The 20,486-nt window shown below is 41.4% G+C and overlaps 2 long non-coding RNA genes across 4 annotated transcripts; both read left to right on the top strand.

Moving 5' to 3' along the window:
- Nucleotides 1-3,197: 3,197 nt before the first annotated feature.
- LOC129784078 (uncharacterized) lies at nucleotides 3,198-7,101 on the top strand. Of its 3 annotated transcripts, none has more exons than XR_008746470.1 (4): nucleotides 3,198-3,504; nucleotides 3,605-3,709; nucleotides 4,055-4,188; nucleotides 6,342-7,001. It is a non-coding gene; the product is annotated as an uncharacterized LOC129784078 (long non-coding RNA). The 3 variants fall into 3 exon arrangements; XR_008746471.1 differs by lacking the exon at nucleotides 6,342-7,001 and adding an exon at nucleotides 7,014-7,101 and having other exon boundaries at nucleotides 3,201-3,504; XR_008746472.1 differs by lacking the exons at nucleotides 4,055-4,188; nucleotides 6,342-7,001 and adding an exon at nucleotides 7,014-7,101 and having other exon boundaries at nucleotides 3,205-3,504.
- Nucleotides 7,102-7,109: 8 nt separating this feature from the next.
- On the top strand, nucleotides 7,110-11,447 carry LOC129784077 (uncharacterized). Its single transcript, XR_008746469.1, has 2 exons — nucleotides 7,110-7,180; nucleotides 9,883-11,447. It is a non-coding gene; the product is annotated as an uncharacterized LOC129784077 (long non-coding RNA).
- The last annotated feature ends 9,039 nt before the right edge of the window (nucleotides 11,448-20,486 follow it).

The raw sequence follows: 20,486 nt of genomic DNA, 5'->3' as shown, positions 1-20,486 counted from the left end.
GTGAGGTTCTGACACCCCAGGAAATCTGAGCTGCCAGAACAGCCACAAAGCCCTTCTGCTTTGTACTGCTAACACAGAGAACCCCAGAGCCCATACCTCATGGGAACAACATCAGAAGTTACCCCCGGTGTATCTGTCCCCCCTCTATGGATGTCAGACATCACCATATAAGACAAAGAGCACATTTGCACACATATTTCATCAATGCTCTACATATTCTAGCTCCAGCCCCACAACACATCCACAACTTGTTCACGTTGTGATCTAGCAGACTGACTGCATGTCATGCCTCTTACCAGCCTATGAAGATAACTGCTACCACTATTAATTTGGTAGCACTGCACACAAAACATTATTTCTCTCCTGAAGCATAGAAAATCAGACCACCACTACCCAGCAAAAATGAACTAACAAAGCCCATTTTCTTTCTTTCTTCAAGTCAATCATACGAAACTTGAATCACCAAGGCAAACAACATGGTCCCTTCCCAAACTGGAAGCCTTTGAAGTCTCTGAGCTGGGTAGCCAGCCCTGTGAGTCAATTCATGTCAGCTGTGCCCATCCACACTCCCCAGGAGGGCAGTTGCCCTTTGGAGGTCTTAAAGGGCCTCCACAGTCTGTTACATATCCCCTGCATGTAATGCTCTCCAACACTTGTTAGCCATTTGTTGGCTTGCTAATGTTAATGTTCTGTGAACTTTTATCAGATATATTTATTGCCATGGTTGTTAATGTTTTGGGAAGGCACAGGCTGGCTTAAGTTCAAAGGAAGACCACAAGAACGGAAAATAAGCCCTGCAGGTGCTTATTTCAGGAGCCTGACTAATGCATCCTGCTAAAAAGAAGGTTGAGAAAGGCAAGGTGATGAGTGGGTGTTGATACTCACAGCTGCAAAAGGTGTTTTAGTGCAGGGCTTTTCAGTCCTGCATAGCAAGATTCAGTTTCTTGCTCTTGATGTTAGAACCTCCAATGATATATCAAGTGAAGTGTATTTCTGAGAGGGGAATGTAATTTATCACCAGGGCAGAGCACAGGGTGGCATCAATAAACTCACCGTTGTTTGAGATTTTAAAAAGAGTAAAAGAAAGCTGTGCTGCATCATCTGATGCATGCTAATGTGTTGAGGGGAGTAGGGCGTGTGAGGGGTGTGAGGTGGTAAGATCCCGGTATCTCTTTTTTTTAACTCAATAACATATGCAAATTCTTTGTTTCTGCAGTGTAGTCTGTGAAGGTGGCAGTGGAAAGATATTCAAGGTCATGTTGTGATCTAAGAATACTAGAAAATGAGGTGCTGCATCTTGCATTATTAACTAGTGGATTTATCTGAATGCAAAGCAGCATGAGAAACAACCGTGGTCCCGTTCAATTCCAGAGAGAGAATGCTGCAAGTGCAAGAGCTTAAAGCAAAAAATCTAAATATGCTTGGTGATTCTAATCTTTGCAGATCCTTTGTTTAGTGCTTATTAGTACAAAACTCACGTGAAGGAAAACAAGATGAAATCACTTGTTGCTCTTTTAAACCCTCAAATAGCTCTCATCTTCATAAGGAAGTTGATAGTGAAGGCAACGTGGTGTTGGTGATGGGTAGGAGTTTGTAACTGAGTATGGAAGTCAAGGAATGCTGGAGAACGAATCTGAAGGAGGAACTGATACTCTGGAGAATAAAAGGAGAATAAAAGCTTGATTTTGCTGGAAGATGTGTTACTTTGTGGAAGATTGTGTAGGCCAGGGTAAGACTTACAATTTAGGTGCTGTCCTAGCTCCTTTCAGTGGCTCATTTTTTCCTGAGCTATCCAGGTGCTTATTGTAGCTGTGTGACTGGAGTTCAGCCTGTGTGATCAAGGTAAAGGATAAATTTTCTGTCACGTTCTATCATTTCATGATTCTGTGTTCCTCTTAAAATCGAAAGGTTTAGTTAACAGTGTTTGTGCTACAAACCGCTTAAATATTATGCGGGCTTTGGTAGTTTTTGACACTCCTTATAGCATTCCGAAATGTAGTTGTTTACTTCAGACCATTCAAACTGTTCCTTCAGGGTTCCCTTTGAAGAATGAAGATGAGACTTTCTTGCCAACCAGGGTCAGTGTGTTCCATACACACGAAAGGGTGGAGCACAGCTGAAAGAAATATGACCTAAAACCAGTGAGAAGGAGGGGAAGCAGAGAATAGGGCTTCACCTGGTCTTGTCTGGGGTCAGCCCTGTGAGAGAGCAGCTCCCCTCTGCAGAGGGATAGGGCCCGGCTGAGCTGGGCAGCTTTGCTTTGCCTTGCCTTCTGTTTCCCACCAAAGAAGGAGGCACTGGTTTGTCCTTTGGAAAAACAGCATCTTTCCTATTGATGTTCTGACTGACTCTGCTCTGTCCCCTGTCATCGCAGGGCTCTTCTCCTGGCCTTCAGGTCCCAGACTTCTTCAGTAATATCTCAGCCCTGGCAGCCCTGGCATCATGCCCGGTTTGCAGGAACAGGGCAAGCTGTGGTCCCAGGAGAGGCTGGTAGGAGGGAACAGCAGGAGGAGGTATGTGTTTTGTTTTGGTTTTTTTTTAAATAAGTTGAAAAGAGAAAGAATCAAGGGTCTGCCAGTAACAGGTTTCTCTCTTCTCATTGAACTCGGCTTAGCTTTGACATGAAGGGCATAATTAGGTGTCCCTCTCTGTAGCTTGTGTTCTTCTATTGTATATAATTATAACTGTAACATGTGCAAAAATAAAATGAAGATGTTAGAAGGAGCTTTCAGTTTGTAATATTTTTTTGGGGAGATTAATCCACCCTGAGGTAAACAGAAAGGATTTTTTGAAGGACCCACAGGTTTGCCTAGACTTAAACTAGAGACATGATGGGGAAATTAGGTCAAAAACAAAAAGTGTGTTCTTACATATATATGCAGCAGTCACACAATCAGTCATATGGCAAGAAGGCGTGTACTGCACTGGATCAAAGGGGAAGAGCCTAGCATGAGATTAAAGCTGGGGATAATTTCAAGCAACCAGAAAGTTTTATAATAGAGGTGATAATAATATACAGCAGAGGAAGGAAACTGCAAGGAACAGAAATGAGGATAAAATGCAAATAAAAGAGATCCTTTGATCCTCCTGGCTTTCTCCCTATATAACAGAATTTTTTTAACACCCACTTACTTCATTTCCCTTCCACTTTCATCTTGCTTTCCTCTGATAGCTTTCTAGTTCCCCAGCTCTGACATTGCATCAGGGTCTGCCTCCCTCCACGTGTCTTGTAGCAGCGCAGTGCAGAATCCATCTTTATTGAGTGCCGATCCTAAATATAAAACATCTTCAGTGAGAGGCTGTACTTCTCATTTTGCTGCTGACTTTGGGAAGCAACAGAGCTGGCAGAGGGAGGAGCTCTGAAAATCACCCCATGTAGCAAGCCACATGCTGTAAGTTCAGCCTGAAATGCCAAAACTCCTGACCACCATTCTGGGAGAAAACATAAACATTTAAAGAAAAGAGAACCCAAGAAAGCAGCAGCCTGGGAGTGGGATTTTGCAGGTATTTTTGGAAGTTTCTGATTGCTACCAAATCCGTGGAAGTAAAAAACAATTTCTTTCCTCCTTCCTTCCCTTATTCTGTATCCTGTTTGGTTTCACAGGTCAAGAGGTCCGTCACCAGAAGGAAGGAACCAGTCCTTTCTGAAGAGGACATCATTTGAGTCTCCTAACGGAAAACTCCACTCTACAGCACTTCAGAAAGCCTGGTCAGTCCTAGCTAAGAGCTCAGGCTAAACTTGGTTACGTGAGTCACCACTTTACTAACTTCATACCTCAGGCATGACGGGAAATAACGGTAGTGATACTAACATACACCAGAACAAGGAACCTGCAAGGAACAGAAAAGAGGGGAAAAATAAAGAGGAGCAAAAATAAAGACCCGATTTCTGCTCTAAGACGGCCAGAAGTTGTGTTGATGGCCTAAAAAGGACTAAAAAGCATGTCTGGCAATGATTTCTGGGGGTGGCTTGCGCTCTGCTCACTGTGAGGGGGTGAGACTTTAAAGTACATGAGCTTGAACTAGAAGGGCTCTCATGTTTGCCTTTGAATAGCAGTTCCAGCTGTGTGGGAAGATGAAGGCATCCTCGGTGTGCTCCTGTTTCCAAGGGTGCAGTGGGAAGATGTGCTTTTTCTGACAATGCTAAAAGAGCAAGGCTGCAGGAATGAATTTGCTCCCTCTTCTGACGTAGGACTCGGGGTACCCTTTTTACTGACTGCTTGTACGGGCACTATTAGCGAGAGCCTTGCTGCTTTGAGGGCAGGGGACGCCCTACACAGTTGGAGAGTGGGTGAGGTGTATCCCAGGAAGTGGGAAGCAGGTCTAGTGGGACAGGTATAGGTGTAACAAAATGAAAGGGTGCCCAGTGCAGCTGGACCTCAGAGTGGGATGCAAATGTGATTAATCCTGTCACCCTTGTCGAAGCCCTCGGGCTTTGACATTTGACCTGGCAGAGGTAGTAGTATCTGCTTCCTCTGACCTTAAATTGGCTCACCATTGAGGGACGTTATTAAAAATATTTGGGTTTTCACTTGCTGACTAATTTTCTGATCCTCTGGAGCCCAAGTAGAGTAGCTGGTTTGAGTGATATGGGTAAGTGCTTAGAGTAGTGAATAATGGGGACGTAAAGCATATATGCCTCACTGTGACAGTCGTGTTCCATGCTGGTGGGAAATGAGGCCACAAGGAAGATATCAGAAGCAAGGCAGGAGACTTGACTTCCACAGATTTATCAGTCAAATGCACGCAACCACAGGTAATGAAGAGAGGGATGCGACGTGCCTTGTACACAACAAGGTAATTCAGTATTGGTGATAAAATGATAGAAACACAGCTCTAATCTGCAAGGATCAATGGCGAAATTTCTCTTACTCTAGTGTTTCCCAGCTAAAGCTTTTCCTGAAGCTTTGTGAAGAATTTACATAAATTCTCAAATTTCTGAACTGTTTTTACTCGACAGATTCACCATGTTTCAGTGCTGCGTAAGATGTAGGATTTTGTGTGCTCAGCAGTTAAAAATGAAGATTTTAAGGGAGGGCGGGGGTGTGCGCCCGCCCTCTGGGGTGTGCTCTTTGTGTGGGGATCCCAGCCCGGGTCTGAAGGGCCAACCCAGCGGCAGTTCTCCAACCTCGCCGTGGTGGTGACTCCCGCCACTCTGTTTGGCGACTGCAGATTTATTGCGTACCACTAGAGGGCAGCACTGCATAAGTTTGCACCGCATGGCACGGTCCCGACACTTTTCAGCTGTCGGGATTGTGCGGCTCCCACCGGTTTCGATAAAACTGGTGAGCACTGAGTGGCTTTCAGTAACAGTTGTATGTAATACACTGTCAGTTTGCACGCGTTGTTCATCTCATCTCTCCTAAAAAGGGACTGTTTTCTAGTTATTTTTCCCTTTTTCTGCATGTTCTCATTTTGAAACCTAACTTCATGAAAAGGATATCTGAACCATGTATATGCACACACACGCTCTGTATAAATGTACACACACATATATTACTACACATAGATTACCTATATTATATATATATAAAAATGCTGCTTATAGTATTATGCAGGAAAGCTAAAAAGCCTGCAATGCTAACAGTTAAAAAGTCTGGGGAGGAAGGGTAAGTCTGCTTCTAGCCAAAAAGGAATGTTCACTTATTACTGAAAAATAGCGAAGTTAAAGTTTGGTGGACCAGTGATCTGCAGAGTCATATTGAGACACTTGGAGTTAGGCCATAGAGTTGGTTAAAACCCGAACTTGGTCGTTTAACCCAATTCTTGGTAGTGGTTCCTTCCATTCTCCTCATCCATAAGTTTCGTTTTGTTTTTATGACCTTGCAAAAAATCAATGAAGTCTCGTTTCAGAGAAAGACACTGTACTATAGTGACCAAAAGGCAAAGCTGAGCCAAAGAGTAGTGAGCAATTTGCTTGTCGTTTGCCTTGCATTGAAACAAAAGTGTTTGAAAACTCTTCTCCTTCCCCAAAAACTGTAAAAGAAAAAAACAAAACGACAAACCCAAACTCCTGCATCCGTTCATTGTGGCATCATCTGGGGATAAAGCAGGGAAATATAATTCAGGAAGGTGCATATTCTTTCTCTCTGTTTCTCCTCTCCAAAGCTAAATTCAGAACATAAATCTTAGCATAATGTTTGGGTTTTATTTTGTAGCTAAGAAGAGAAATGTAGCTCAATTTTCAAACCAATATGGCATTTTTATAACCTAAATATTTTTCTTGGCATCATAAAAAAGAGTGGGTGGGAAAGAGAGAAAAAAAGTTGGCAGTTTAAGGAAATAAACTAGAAAATAATACTTTCAATTAAGGGCACTAAAATGATGTTATTGTTCTCTAGGTTGTATTTTCATTGCCAAAAAGTTGGTTTGGTGCAGCAGATTTCCACTAGGACCTTGCAGAAGAAGTAAGATTATAACATAATGATTCTGTAACACCAAATTTGGAGAACAGGTCTCAAAGGTAGTGGCATAAAGCAAGACGATGACAGCATTTGAAGTACAAAATGCACAGGACATCTCAAAAAAATGTTCTTGCAGCTAAGAGTATTTGCAGCCCAAATTTAAATTTAGTGAATTATTTTAGTGAAAAGAAATGAGGTTAGAGGAAGCTATTGATCCAGACAGAGAAGGAATCATTCTGTCTCAAAGTTTTCTAAAGGAGGTACATGAAGGTGTGAAATATTTCTAAAGCAAAAGCACCTAGGGTAGTCACTTCTTAAAACTCTTCAGAACTGGCTCAGATAGAGGCGAAGCCTGTGCAGGCATGGAGAGCAGGGAGTGGAGGTATTGAATTTGGGGCTAAAATGAAATCTCTTTTCTTTAATGTACAAAAGTAGAAAACATGTTGTTTGTGTAAAGAAAATTGTAACGGTCCATCTGCCTGTCTTCAGAAAAATCAATTAAAGCAGAGATTATTATCTCTTTTAATTAGTGGAATTCAATGTGAAATACCACTAAAATGCTCCCTTGCTAATTACATGGCTTCAAATCCCTTTCTTTTTTATATCTAGAGGAATCAGCTGTAGGATTACCTAATCCAGTGATACAAATCAGACAGGTTTGGGTACCTGCCCGGCAGGAGCGGGGCTACGAAGAGAAGCTACAAGGAGCAGCACTCACTGCTCGCTTCAGCAGCACGGGGAACGGACCGTTTGGGCAGGCCAGACTGTCCGTGACGGTACGTGCTGCTGGGCACCAGGGCAGGGTGTCTTTGTCCGAGCTGTTTTGCCTCTGGCTGAGAGAACAGATGAGTTTAGAGATCTTCTTTACTGGAGATGGATGACCAAGTATGCATGTGTGTGGTGAGGAGCTGTTGCTTGAAGGGAGGAAAATGCGAACAGAAGAAAGGTGATTAAACCGCTCATTAAATTTAATAACCTTGCTATTTATATTGGAGTTGGCTTTGCAGCAGTGTGTAGGAATGCATTAGCCAAAGGAAAATCTAAATATGACCTAACAAAGCCAGAAGAGGAGTTGAGAACTTGCACAGAAATGGTATTAATTTATACTTCCCCACCCCCCCCCACCCCCCCCAAGAAACTACTCCCTGTGTAGGAATGCCTTCCCAACTCCCAAGTTTAGAGCAGTACTTCATTAACTTTACCATGAGAAAGGCATATCCCATTCAAACGAAGCTTTCCCTATCAGGAGTGAGTGCTCTTTGCTGTGCCGGGGGACGCTGCTCCTCCACTGCCAGGCAAGAGCAGGACAGGAGTGTTGCTAGCTTAATGCATTAAGAAGACCAGGTTTATAGCATGAGCCTCGAACTGGGAAACCATAGTCACTAGCTAAATGCTGCACTTAAAATTCACAGGGCCAAAACTTAAAATCCAAGGGCCACATTCCTGTCACGTGTTTCTTAGCTCATGCTGTGGTGTTTAAATGTCTGCCTACCGACTGAAGGGAAGGAATTCAGTCCTGTTTGTAATGAAGTCAATGCAAAGCCTGTGGCTGACTCGAGCTGGTCCTTGGTTGGTGTGCTGACATTCATGGCTGTAAAAGAACTAAAGTTCCCATAAACAAATAGCAAAAGTTATACACAAGGGTTTTATTACATTAATAATTTGACATAGTCTGCGGCAGTCAGATACAAGTGCATTTAATTAATGTTTTGTGGACATCATAACAGTCGGAGTATTTCAGCTGAACAGTCAGTATTTGGCTGAATTCAAGCCAGTGCAATTCATGACATAACCATAAACAGGAAGTTACAGGTCTACAATGAGGTTAGACTAGATAGCAACAGCATATTTATTGTCACATCAAAGCATTACAAAGTATGAAAGCCCAATATTTCAACTATCTCTAAAATGGTATTTGTACAAACCTGTCGTAGATACCTAAATGTAAGGATTTGTCGCATCAGTAATGGATCATGATTTTATTTTTGGGAGATATTTCAATATTCAAAACTATTTGGGGCAACAAGAAGAAATGTAAACATCTGATGGTCCTTTGAAAGTCCCTTCTGAGAAAATACATTGTGTGCCACAGGCAAAGTGCATTCTAACTGGTGTGTTTGCTATGGCCAGTTTGACTCAAATTCACATAGCACCAGGTATTTATCCATTTCTGCAGTAAAAAGTTAGAAAATCTTTGTATTAACTCAGAAAAGAGAAAACAAAGTCAAAAGTTTTTTTCTCTTCTTCTTTCTTTAGAGGAACAATAATTAAAAAAAACCCCAAACACAACCCCACCCAACATTTAAACAGTTACCTCTTATGTACAAAGGAACCAAGAGCTAGCAAAGCGCATAGCCAGTGAACAGTCTTTTTTTTTTTTTTTTTTTGCTTCAGGTTCATGTACCTGAATATATGAGTTTATTTACAGGTGGACAGGTATCCACAGAAGTAATAATCAGAATACGTCTATTTGGCTAAAAGTTGTATAAAAAAAGACAAAACACTTTTTTCAAATACTTTCCAAATATATATATATATATATTAAAAGTATTCTGTATTTCCATTAGTGCCAGAGTTGGAAGCTCTTTCTCATTTTAAAAAGTTAACTTTGTGATAGTAAGTGACAGCAAAGGGCTGACAGTTGCAGTCAGAGCTTTGATATAAAGGACTGCAGATGGATCTGCGCGAAGCCCGTGGACAGTTGCAGATTGCAGAGAAGTGCAATAGTGTCTTTCTGTTGCTGTTGTAGGCCACATCCTGGTAAGGGAGCTCTGCCAGTTCCAGAGAGCCTCCTGTGCCACGCTGAGCATCCCTACAGCCGCCTCTGCGGAACCCTTCTGGGGGCAGGTCTTCCGCTGATGTATATGGTCACAGCTATGGTAGGTATGGCAGCTGATAACCGCTGAAGACCTGCCCTCCAGCGTTTTTTTCAAGTCATTGGGTTCTATGGATCTCACTGTAGGGGCCTGAGTAAGGGCTGTTTTTCTACTGAGAAACACACAAAAAACACTGTGTTTTATTTTTAACAGAACAGTGTTTAAAAAAACCGGCAACCTAAAAACCTCTGAAGTAGCGGATTATTCTTTATGCAGATGAACAACTAGCATGGGCAGGTAGCTTAATAAACAGGAAAACAAAATTTCCACACTAATCCTTGTAAAGAATATCAAATTAAAGGCCATAGCCCATCAAATACAAATACATATTGCAAAAATATTTTTCAATTAAATGTGAACTAGGGGTCCTCAAACTTTTTAACCAGGGGGCCGGCGCGCGGATGCAGTGGCAGGCAGTCATCTGCGGCTGCTTGGTTTCCCCCCCCAACCCCCGGGGGGGGGTGGGTCTGTAAATACCGGGGGCCGGACTGAGGACCCTGGGGGGCCGTATCTGGCCCGCGGGCCGTAGTTTGAGGACCCCTGCTCTAAAGCAAGGATATTTTCAGTATCTTTTTTTTTTTTCTTTATCTTTCTTCCTGTAGGATGAACTGCAAGAAACACACTTCATTCATTGGCCGGACTGGGCTGACATATGTTACAGCAACAACCCAAAATTTAAGTAATAATATTCATGCAATACCTTCTTCCTTCATTTAATTACAGCAGCCACAAGAACAAGATACCCATTTTTCACCTTTCCCACTCCCTTCCAATAGATGGTATGCTAAAAAAGTAAGGTCTGATCCTTCATTTCTTACACATCCCGGCCCTGAGATCTGGTCTTTGATTAGGACGAAGTATAGAGTGTTTTGAGCAATATATCATCTGAAGCTGCAGGTCTCAGCCGTGAGACCACAGCCCCGAAGGAGCCTTCCATGCCTCCTAAGCGGTGTGCTGCTGGAGAAGTGGTAAGAACGAACCTGGGCAGGTAGGGTGGCTGGAGAGGCTCTCCTGAGGGGGAGGATCGTGGCTGCAAGCCCAATTTGCAGTGGCCTCCTCCTCGGCATAGCTTGTTCTAGTGTTGCTGCAAAGTCCTACTGACCCCGTGAGAGAGCAGCCGCTGGTCCCACTCCGCTGCCTGAGCATGCAAGACACTGGTGAGACGCGCGAGAGGTGCTGGGGCCGGAGCAGCAGCAGCTCCGGCTGAGTGAGCACAGGGACTGCGTCCCTCTGCTTGGCCACGCTGGGCCCGGGAGTCCAAAGTGGTCCCCCAGGGCATGCCGGGTCCCTGCCTCAGCCACAGGCCCCCAGCCACTCTGCCCTGGGGCACTCCTCCATCCTGCGTTCTGGGGTTTTGGAGCGCAGAAACAAGATGGGAGACAACCATATGCTAAAGGAGATGGGAGCACCTTCAGCTCCTGAAGTTTGGGGGTTGCTAACCTAGGGGAAAAGGTTGGAGTTGATTCAAGATACAGTATGCAGCTGTACAAAAATGCATAGTTTGTTTGTATACATTCAATTTCAAAGATCAAAGGAAAATTTTTTGCTATGTAGTTTAATCACCATCTGCTTTCAACAAAAATGCGACCTGACAAAGCTACGGGAGACCAGCTGAGCATGCAGCTCCGGAGTTAATGGTAGCTGAATGGCATTTCCCAAACAAAGAATTAACTTCTTTTTCTTCTTGCTTTTTGAGATAAAGTAGTTTTTCACTTGAAGATTATTGTTTCTGTAATAATGTTTAATAGAATTTGGGATTTTGGGAGATTCCAATTCAACCATGGTCATCTGAGTATTGGTGTACCCTGATCCGAGGTTTATTAACAAGTATAAGCCCTGTAAGACAAAGAAACAAACCAACAGAAATCTAGTTTTAACTATGGTATGTGAGCTAGATTAAAATGCAATTCTTTTAAAATGCTGAAATCCTAGTTCAGTAGTGAGTAGTGCTTTTTTACTTTTTTGGCAATAGCTGAGCTAGTATTTAGAAAATTCTACAAGTTTGCTCACTTTTGCTTTTATTTCAGTTAACACTTTGGAACTAGCTGCTTCCCATGAGGAATGTCTATTGTCCTGAGCATCCCTGAACGTGCAACAGTAATGTACCAGGCAGGATGGGCCTAAAGACAATTAGAAAACCTTGGTTTAAAAGAACTTTTTAAATCTTGTTTTCCATTTGTGCTTTTCCTGAAGAAAAATTGCTTTTTCACTTGTGGTACTTACTAAAAGATGGTGGTTTTCTACTGAATGTAACTTTAAAAAAGACCACTGCTTTTTACTAATCAAGATGTTCTACCAATATTTATCTCACTAACGGACTGACTTTGTTCATGATAGCTGATGTTTCTTTATGTTCTTAATTTTTACTTAGGAAAAAACCCAGTTAATGTCCTCATTAGATGACTTAGATTCTTCCTTGCAATTTTATTCAACTCTATCTATGAAAATTATACAAAAGCATTTTTGAAGCTAGAAAAAATATAATAATCAGATTATCAGGATTCATATGGAGGAGAGTAAATTTATCAAAGCATACTTTGCAATCTCGTCGAAGAATCATTGCCTGTAGCTAGTGAACTGATCTTTCACTGGGAAATGAAAAAGCAGAAAAGATTTTTTTCTGTACAAACAATGAACACTAAAGTGCAAGAGGATGAGATTTGCTCCTTCTAAAACCCAGTGACCAGAAACAAACTACTCATTACCTGAACCACTTGAGTAACTTGAGAAAAAAAATACTCCTCCTTGACTCTTAGAAAAAGTTACTCTGTCCAAAGCTGGTTTAGTGCATTAATAAAACTCAGGAGCTAGTACTTAGCAAATTAGTAATTCCGTAGTCTAGTCTTTCTTTAAACTTTCAGGTACAAGCACATACTACTTAGTATTTAAACTCAACCATTTCTATAGACTTTTAGGCATTGATGTACACATTGCTAATTTTGCAGATGTTTGTAATTTAAGAAAAATATTTGAGATGTTTGGAGTGTCATGAGTTGTACTGAGAATGACTCCCTACTATCTGAAGTCCACGGGCAGTACTCATGGTTCAGCAGGCAGAGTTTACTCAGACGCAGATACAAAGATTTTAACACTTTTTTTTCCACATAAAGTAACAGTGAATTCTGAAGAGTAATTTTGGAGAACCCAAGTCTGTCTGTTTTTGACCTAGCGCTAAAACATTTTCAGCGGCAATAGATTGCAGAGGCTTTTTGACAAGTTACAGCCAAGGTCCTCCAAATTCTGGAGCTCTCCCAGCTGCCGGTGCTATAGGGAGACAGCGAGAGTTTAACACAGGACTGCACGCTGGCATTTTGTTCTGTGTTTCTTCAGCTGAAGAAAAAGGAAAGAAAACCCACCCACTTCTACTAAGAAACAGTTTTTTGTTGCGGGCAGGTAAGGTACTTCCACTGCCAGAGACTTAAATCTGCTGTGCCGGCTGAGTGCCGGCTGACTGCCCCCAGAGGGCAGAACCGACCCAGACCGCGGAGGAGCCTCACCTACACGCAGAAGTTTTCTCTTTTGAGCTTTCCTCCAAACCATACAAGAAAACACAGAAACTAGTCGGGCAACGGATGTGTTATTTGTGCTCCCGACGGACCGCCGCCTTGTCACTGCTTTCTCCTCAGCCAAACACACACCAACTTTGCAGAGGCACCCTGTCCGTAGTGCAAAGGTTCTGATCTTGCTTTTCCCACAACTGCAAGACCTGAGCAGTGCTGCGCAGCGCTCAGCGGTACGATGTATGGGTAACATGGATCTATGCTTTCTCTTTGGCACAGGTATCATCGTGCTCACCAGTGTTAAGCATGAAGCTTACGTGGCGCTGCCGGTGCACTTGCCATGCTCCAGGGACTCCCAGCAGTCCCTGGAAGGACACAACAGATTTACAGCATGCAGAAATACCCAGATCCTGCCCATCTTTTGTAGGCAAAACTGAAGCATGGTTACAAATGTAAAGATCTATTTTCAGCCCAAGGTGAGACTGTACTTATGCTATTGGAGCAGCAGTTAGCTTTTACTTTTACCTATGGATGCTGAAATGAAAAAGCAGAATGTCTGAAAGTCTCTGAAAAGGAACTGGGGATGCCTGGAAGTGGCTGACAAAGCACTTTTGCAGGGATTTCACATCATGGTGTCACGGGCTTCAGAGCTGTGTGTGGTCTGCACGCACACAGGCCCATCAGCCTGGGAGAGGGGCGCCCAGGAAGGACTCACCCTGGGAAGAAAACAAGAGCACCGCTGTCTCTCTCCTGCCTCTTTACCGCCATGCTTTATTTTCCAGTCACTGCAGACTTCCACTTCTCTAGGTGTGAATTGGAATAAAGAGTTTGGACAAAGTAAAAGTAAAAAAGGTCTTTATTTTTCAATATACTCCACAAGATTTGAAGGGATTCTGTGCTGGTGCAGAGTAGCTGTTCTTTGTTTAGTTGAAACTGGCACCTAAAAATTCTCATGCTGAACTACATACAATACTATTAGGGCTGGAAGTTTAACACCACAACCACAGGGAAAATGAGTTCTTCATTAGCTCATTCAGGAAGATTGTCATTAGGACACCAATTCCCAAAATTAGAGGGGATGAAGGTAGGAAAAACCAAATGAAAATACCACTGTCCACCTGGAAGTGGGCCTGTAAGCATAAGAGGCTGGAGCGCTACTGTTGGAAGCAGGGAAGTACATACTCACATACGGCTTCTGGCGGTGTCTTACACTTGAATGCTTTCAGCCCCTCCAGAGGCAAGGGGCTTCTCAGACTGCCCACTGTACAGCACTGCACTAGTGTAGTGAAAAACACATCTCTTTGGTAATTAAGTTAAACTGATCTCAACTTTTCAGTGAGCTCTTCTAATTTTAACCAGGCTTACCAAGTAAGACTTATACTTCTTTAAATTAGATAATTTTTTTAAGACCCATATCAATTAAACTAGTGCAGGTTCTGCATATAAGCAAATCCAATATCTAGAACTTTGTCTTCTGCTTATTCATATCCCATTTTAAACCATGCTATTCATTAATGTATTGAATTTACCAAATAGTAAATCATTTTAGAAGCTATAATATTTCTCAACGTATCATTAAAAACGCTGTATTTTATGGAACTTGCATTTTTACAAAAACATCTTAGTTTCATAGTTAATTTCTAGTCAAAACTAGATTAACAAAACCTTTATTGTTTTGCATATCAAAAATACATGGCCCAACGAGTGAAAAAATATATAAAGTGCAATGCAGAGCAAATTAAAGCTCAGTAATTTTACACCAAGGGAAAGAGGAAATGCTCTGGCCCTGAAAATAGTAATTCAGAAAAAATGTTTTTTAAAAAACTTACATTTGCTTTATATTCTACAAAACAGTATTTCATAGAAACAAAGGAAGAACAATACAGATAGTTCCCTTCTGTGACTGAAGCGAGACAAAAATATGCATCAATCTAAATACTGCAGCCCTATGCAAGCCAAGCGTATGAGAAACCCCATATTCATGAAAACTGGGCAACTGGGCTTTTTGTTTTCCTACAGCTGCTTAACTTGTGCTAAAGTCATCACCTTCTATGATGGAAATACTTTCTTACATGAAACAATGTATGAGTACCAGATGACAAGAAAACATAATTGCTTCCTTCACAGAGTTTAAAAAATGTAGTGCAATTGATGCTGACAGTTATCTTCAGTTACCTTAAGAACCTTTTCCTCAGCATTCCCATTGCTATTACACTGGTGCTATAATAAAAAGTGGCTGAAAAACTGCACTAGCAAAGCAGTTGAGGATCCTTCCTATTTGCTACCATGTCTGCATAAGAAGTATACTCTGGTTTTCTGCGGCCCAGAGATCTCATCTCCCAACCCCCCCAATAAACCTTGCCTGGCCCGAGATTACCCTGACAAAGATCAGATTGGCTCCAGGATGCACCTGGGGTCAAGGAGGAGCAAGGTCCAGTAAGGTTGCTTTTCACGTCCCTTAACTTCTCCAATATCTGCTTAACAAAACGATGACACAGTTAAGATGTAGTCTTAACACGTACAATTATTGATCTAACTCCTCTTTTTTTGTCTATATACTCCATTTCACACCAAGATCAACGCTGTTTAATGGTATTCTGGTAGTGCTAAACACCAGCTGTTTGCGGAGCTCTCAGGCCAGCTGCTGTAGGAGTATGCACAAGTCCAGGCCCTTAATGAGACTCCAGCCAGGACAGGGTGGGCTAAAGGCAGTATTGTCACGCCTGCCACATGAGGAGCGGAGGTAAATCCAGCAAGCCATATACTCATCTAGCCTGCAAGCATTGTATACAGACCTGCGATTCTAGGAGTGGTTCAAGCCAGCATAACCCTGGCTATTTCTCTCTAGAAATGTCTCTGCTGGCGGTAGGGACAGCTCTTTCAACAGTAGCACAAGCTTATGCCAACTTAACCTGCTGTGGAACTACAGCATTAGGTGAAATGTAGAGATACACATGTAAAATAACATTCCCCAAACCCCCTGACTAACAGAGATCATGTCTGGTTCCTTCCAAACACAGGGGTGGCTGGTGCTGTTAGAAATACCACTGGAAAATGATGGAGCAATACCCTCTTTATAAAAGTCTGCTAACAAAACACTTGCTCAGGAAGTGGAAGAGTTGGGAAAGAGCTGGAAAGAGCCTCCTTTATCTGGGGGTCAAACTCACACTGTCCTGGTTTTAGGGCTCTTTGCTGGGTTCCAACAAATCTTGGGGAAGAAGACTTAGTTAAGGTTACAGGACTCCGTGAGAGCCCGGGCGGTGAGCTGCAGCATGGCTCTGCAAGGAAGGAACCCACCACTTCTGATTTCAGCCCTGACAATACCTCAACCTATTCGGTGACTTACTTTAACATGAAAGTTCTCCCAACAATTTTGATCTCTGAATGAAAGAATACTCTTCAAAAGAGCGTTCTGTACTGTGGGTCACAAATTAATGAAGATAACCACCTCCCTCAAGCCGGCCACAAAAACGGGAGCGCTTGCTTCAGCTGACAGCACACAGACTACAGTGGTGACTCCCTTCACACAGGTTGGCCACTCTGGATCCCATTCTGAGAAACCTTCTCCCAGGGCCTGGTATCGGTGGGATGGATTACAGGCTGAATACCATGTGCTTAACAGCTCTTAAACCTGTCATTAAGTGACGCATCCAAAGCACGGCCACTTCGGTATTACTATAAACTGAGCCAACATCTTCCGACAGCCAAACAAATGTGCCTAGGTACACATCCATCCCTCTCACAACGCCTAACTGCAAAATTCTCTTCTCAAGCACTCCGGGAGATTCACAATTTCACACTCGCAATTACAGTGGACAGAGTCATACAGAGGAAAACCCAAGTGCCTTCATTCTACAATCTTTACCTGTGTAAGCAGTCCTAGTCAATGCAGTTATTCACAGGAATAACTGCAACTGTGCTGAGAAAATCTGTAATGCTTCCAGGGCTCAGTTGTTACAATGCTCTCTGCACTTTGCTCTTCATTGTGTAACAAGACTTTTTGTCAGGCTTGTCATTTAAAAAAAACCCAAACCCAAAAAACTTCTGTAATTGACTGCTTAAGACTATTCTTAAGGATCCAATTCTGAGCGATTTTGTTTCAGGTCTTACCTGACTGGCTCAAGCCTCTTTCAAGTAATTTCTCTAAATTTTGTACTCTAGCCCTCTGCAAGAAGTCAGTCAAACACGCAACCAACCAACCAGCCTACTGTTCAACAGAGCTGATCACTTCTGTCTTTCAGTTAATTCTGGACTCTCAGCGTAAGACAAAAACTGTTAAGAGATGGGAAAATGATATGTATGTTACAATCTAACAGCAAAACCCAAAAAGTGTAAGATAGCAAGATACATCATACTTGGTAACCTGTACTCTTTTGACCCCACGGGGCAGATGAGAGAAGTATGTGAGTGGAGCTTTTAGTTTTATTGCTTGTAACTGAACAACAAACCCTCAATGTAATCTCCTACATAACCTTCTGTGTGCATGTCCTCTCCATGTAAATTGGAGCAGATTACGTGTACGATCACATTCAGACTGTACAGTATGATGAAGAAACCTCTCCACTTCAAAAGTTATTTTCAAAAGAATACAATTTCAAGCCAAGTACTGGTAATTTATGAACGTCTTCACAATCAGAATACAAACAGACAAACCCCAGTAATAAAATGCAAGAGGTAAAGCAAACACTGAACACTGAAGTAGGCATTTTCATAACATCATGCAACATTTCAGACTAAACTACCTCTGTAACCAAGAGCAATATATTTTTTTCTTTCAGTAATCCAGAATTTGTATAGCTTTGTAAAGGTGTTTTAGGTTACTTCTGCCATGTAAAACAACATACCACTACCCTATGTGATTTACAATTCCCCTTCTCTTCCTTATGGTTCTTAGGAAATCCCAAATCCTGTTTCATAATGTATAATAAATGGTGATAAAGTTATACCAACACTATAATTTCGGAGAGGTAATAAGATCCCAGTGCTATAAGAGTCAGTTTTAAAAGAGTGCACATGTCGCAGTGATGTACAAATACACACTTGCTTCCATATTTAGCCCTTCGTAAGTATTGCACCTTGTTATTAAGGCTACTGTCTATTTTCTTTTAACACTAAAAATTACACATAGACAACATCACTTGTGGCTTAAAAGCACAGTATTCCTGAAATTTTTAGGTAAACTTATTTATTTCCCTGCATACTCACAGCTCGCGTGTCTCCAGCTGCCTGGAGGAATCTTGACTATACAGGGAATACAGATGGAACTATACAAATGTATATAATGTGACCTGCTTGTCATGCTTTTTTTTTCTGACGTGCTCAAGTAAGTTCCTTTGAGCTTGATGGCAAATACACACCTTTTACAAACCTAAACAATGCTTTCACATGCTGAACTGTACAGTTAAACGTGTCTTTCTCACTTTCCCTTTGCAATGCAAAAAAATAAAAAGGAGAATTGTCTAAATTCATCTGGTCTTCTAAGTACAAGATAAATTGCATAAACTCAGAGAAAGACAGATTGTCTACAAAGTGCGTATTTCAAAGCTATGAGTATCTGCTCTTGCCAAGGCCCGGTTTCAGAAGAGCATAAAAATGCATGCCTAACTTTAGAAATATGGATAGTCTCATCAACAAACTCCACAAGTGAAGCCAAACACACACTTGAGTGCTCTGATGAATCCGAGCCTACATTTTATTGTTGGAATACCAGTAGTTCAACCTCTGCGCAGCCATACCTGATGATTTATAGGTAACGTGCTCCCCCCTCCCTGAAAGGTTTGTTGGCATCACTGTAGGAATTAATTACTACAGTTAAATACTGATACTGAAAATTCTGACGCCAGGTGTTATTTACGTTTTTAGGCCCTAATACTGAAGATTCTGATTTTTATTCACTTCAGTATTTTCATTCCATTTGCAGAATGGAGTCCCTGGAGCCAGGAAAAAGTTGACAGAAAAAACTACTATGCATCAAAAATATTTTTTTTGCATACAAATACAGAAATTTTTGAGAATCTGCATATATATTGCTTCAAAATACTAGTTAACATGGTTTAATAAAGCCTTGGGTTTACTGAAGCTGATACCTTTGCAGATACGAAAAAAAAATAAAATGTGTGCTGGCATTTTTTCTTCTAACTTCACACAGAATAAGCACTTTGCAAAGAGTATTCAACATCTCCACGATTTCATGCTAACATAATTTTTTTGCTTGCTGAAGTAATTTGGTAAGAAGTAATACAACTACAGACAAAGTATGCTTTGACCAAGCAACTATGTAAACAAGAAGCCTTTATATTTATAGTGAATCCTTTAAAGATTTACACAAATGTACAGATTTCTCTTATAATTAGGTTATGGTTCGAAGTAATTTTCTGTATTTTTACATGATATAACATATTGGGTTTTTTTCCTATTTGGAACTTCATAAGCTGTAGCATTAAGTAAGACCATGTTCACCAATTGGTGCTTCCCTCATATTTTAGTAATTCAAGTAGTGGCATGTTGCCCTTCAACTTTTGCCTAGAATAGAAAAAAAGTAATCAATTTCTTAACCATCTTTCCTTCAAATAAACCTACATCCTGCCTTTACAGCCCTCTTCTGTTCTCGGAGGAAATTTGTACTATCTTTTTTTTTTTTCTATCTTCCCAAGGCAGTTTTTTTACAAACATTTTAGTAACTTTTGTTTATCTGACCATTACACATCATATACTAATTGCTGCAGGGTATAACATACTAAGACAAGGACTCCAAAGTCAAATCTTTATATTTTTAAGACGATTGGCAAATGGTAAACACTAACATTCAAACATTTAAAAATGTCCGAGTCCATCTTTAGCATTGAGTTACATCAAGAATTTGGATTTAATCTTGAAACTCTACCTCATTAGTATAATATTGTGTATATATGCCCAAGTAATAGGAAAGCTGAAACAGCCTTTCTGTTGCTAAATTAATTTCCCTCAAGGGACTATTAGAGATCTCACATTCAGATCCAAGCATGGAAAGAAAAAAAATTCTTGGTGTTGTGTTAAAAAACAGCAGAACACTGGTTTGTTACTAAATTTATCCTTTACATTTCATCAGCTGACTGTCCAAATGAATTCTTGCTGTGAGTATGAGCAAGCATAGGAGCAACCCATATTTTATTTCACCTGCTGCCAACAGACTGATTTCTATTTTCAGGGTCTTTCTGGATTGCTATTAGAAATGGTTTGTCTGAAGAATAAAAAACATGATTTGTGTTTTTCATATTGAGGAACAAACTAAAAAAGCTGCAAGTGGAAGATACACATCTTTAATCTTGCATTTGGATACAAGTGAGAGCAAGGTCTATGCAAACGCACTGCAGTCTAAGATGGAAAAAACAGTTCAAGTGGGCACTGCCAACTACAGGTGTACACCATTTTTTTTTCTATCTTGGAGCTTGACAGGCTCCATGGAGATGCAGACAAGGGCTGCTTACGTCTAGCAGATACAGAATGCATTTAAACCCTCAGCCTGGTTTATTTGCTAAGGTGCCATCAAACTCTCCTGAACGTAACACTAGAACAAAAACGATGCGACGATGCTTTGCAACAGCCCACAGTTACCTACCAGAAAAACCCCTAACAAATGCAGATTAAATCCCATACTCTGTACAGGTCTCAGTTCCAGTGCTACCATCTTACAGGAAGATTGAATAAAGTGTAAATGTAAGACCAAG

Source organism: Falco peregrinus, chromosome 3 (assembly GCF_023634155.1).
Source record: "Falco peregrinus isolate bFalPer1 chromosome 3, bFalPer1.pri, whole genome shotgun sequence".
Lineage (NCBI taxonomy): Eukaryota > Metazoa > Chordata > Aves > Falconiformes > Falconidae > Falco > Falco peregrinus.
Note: the sequence above shows the minus strand (reverse complement) of the source record. Positions and strands in the feature narration are given on the sequence as shown.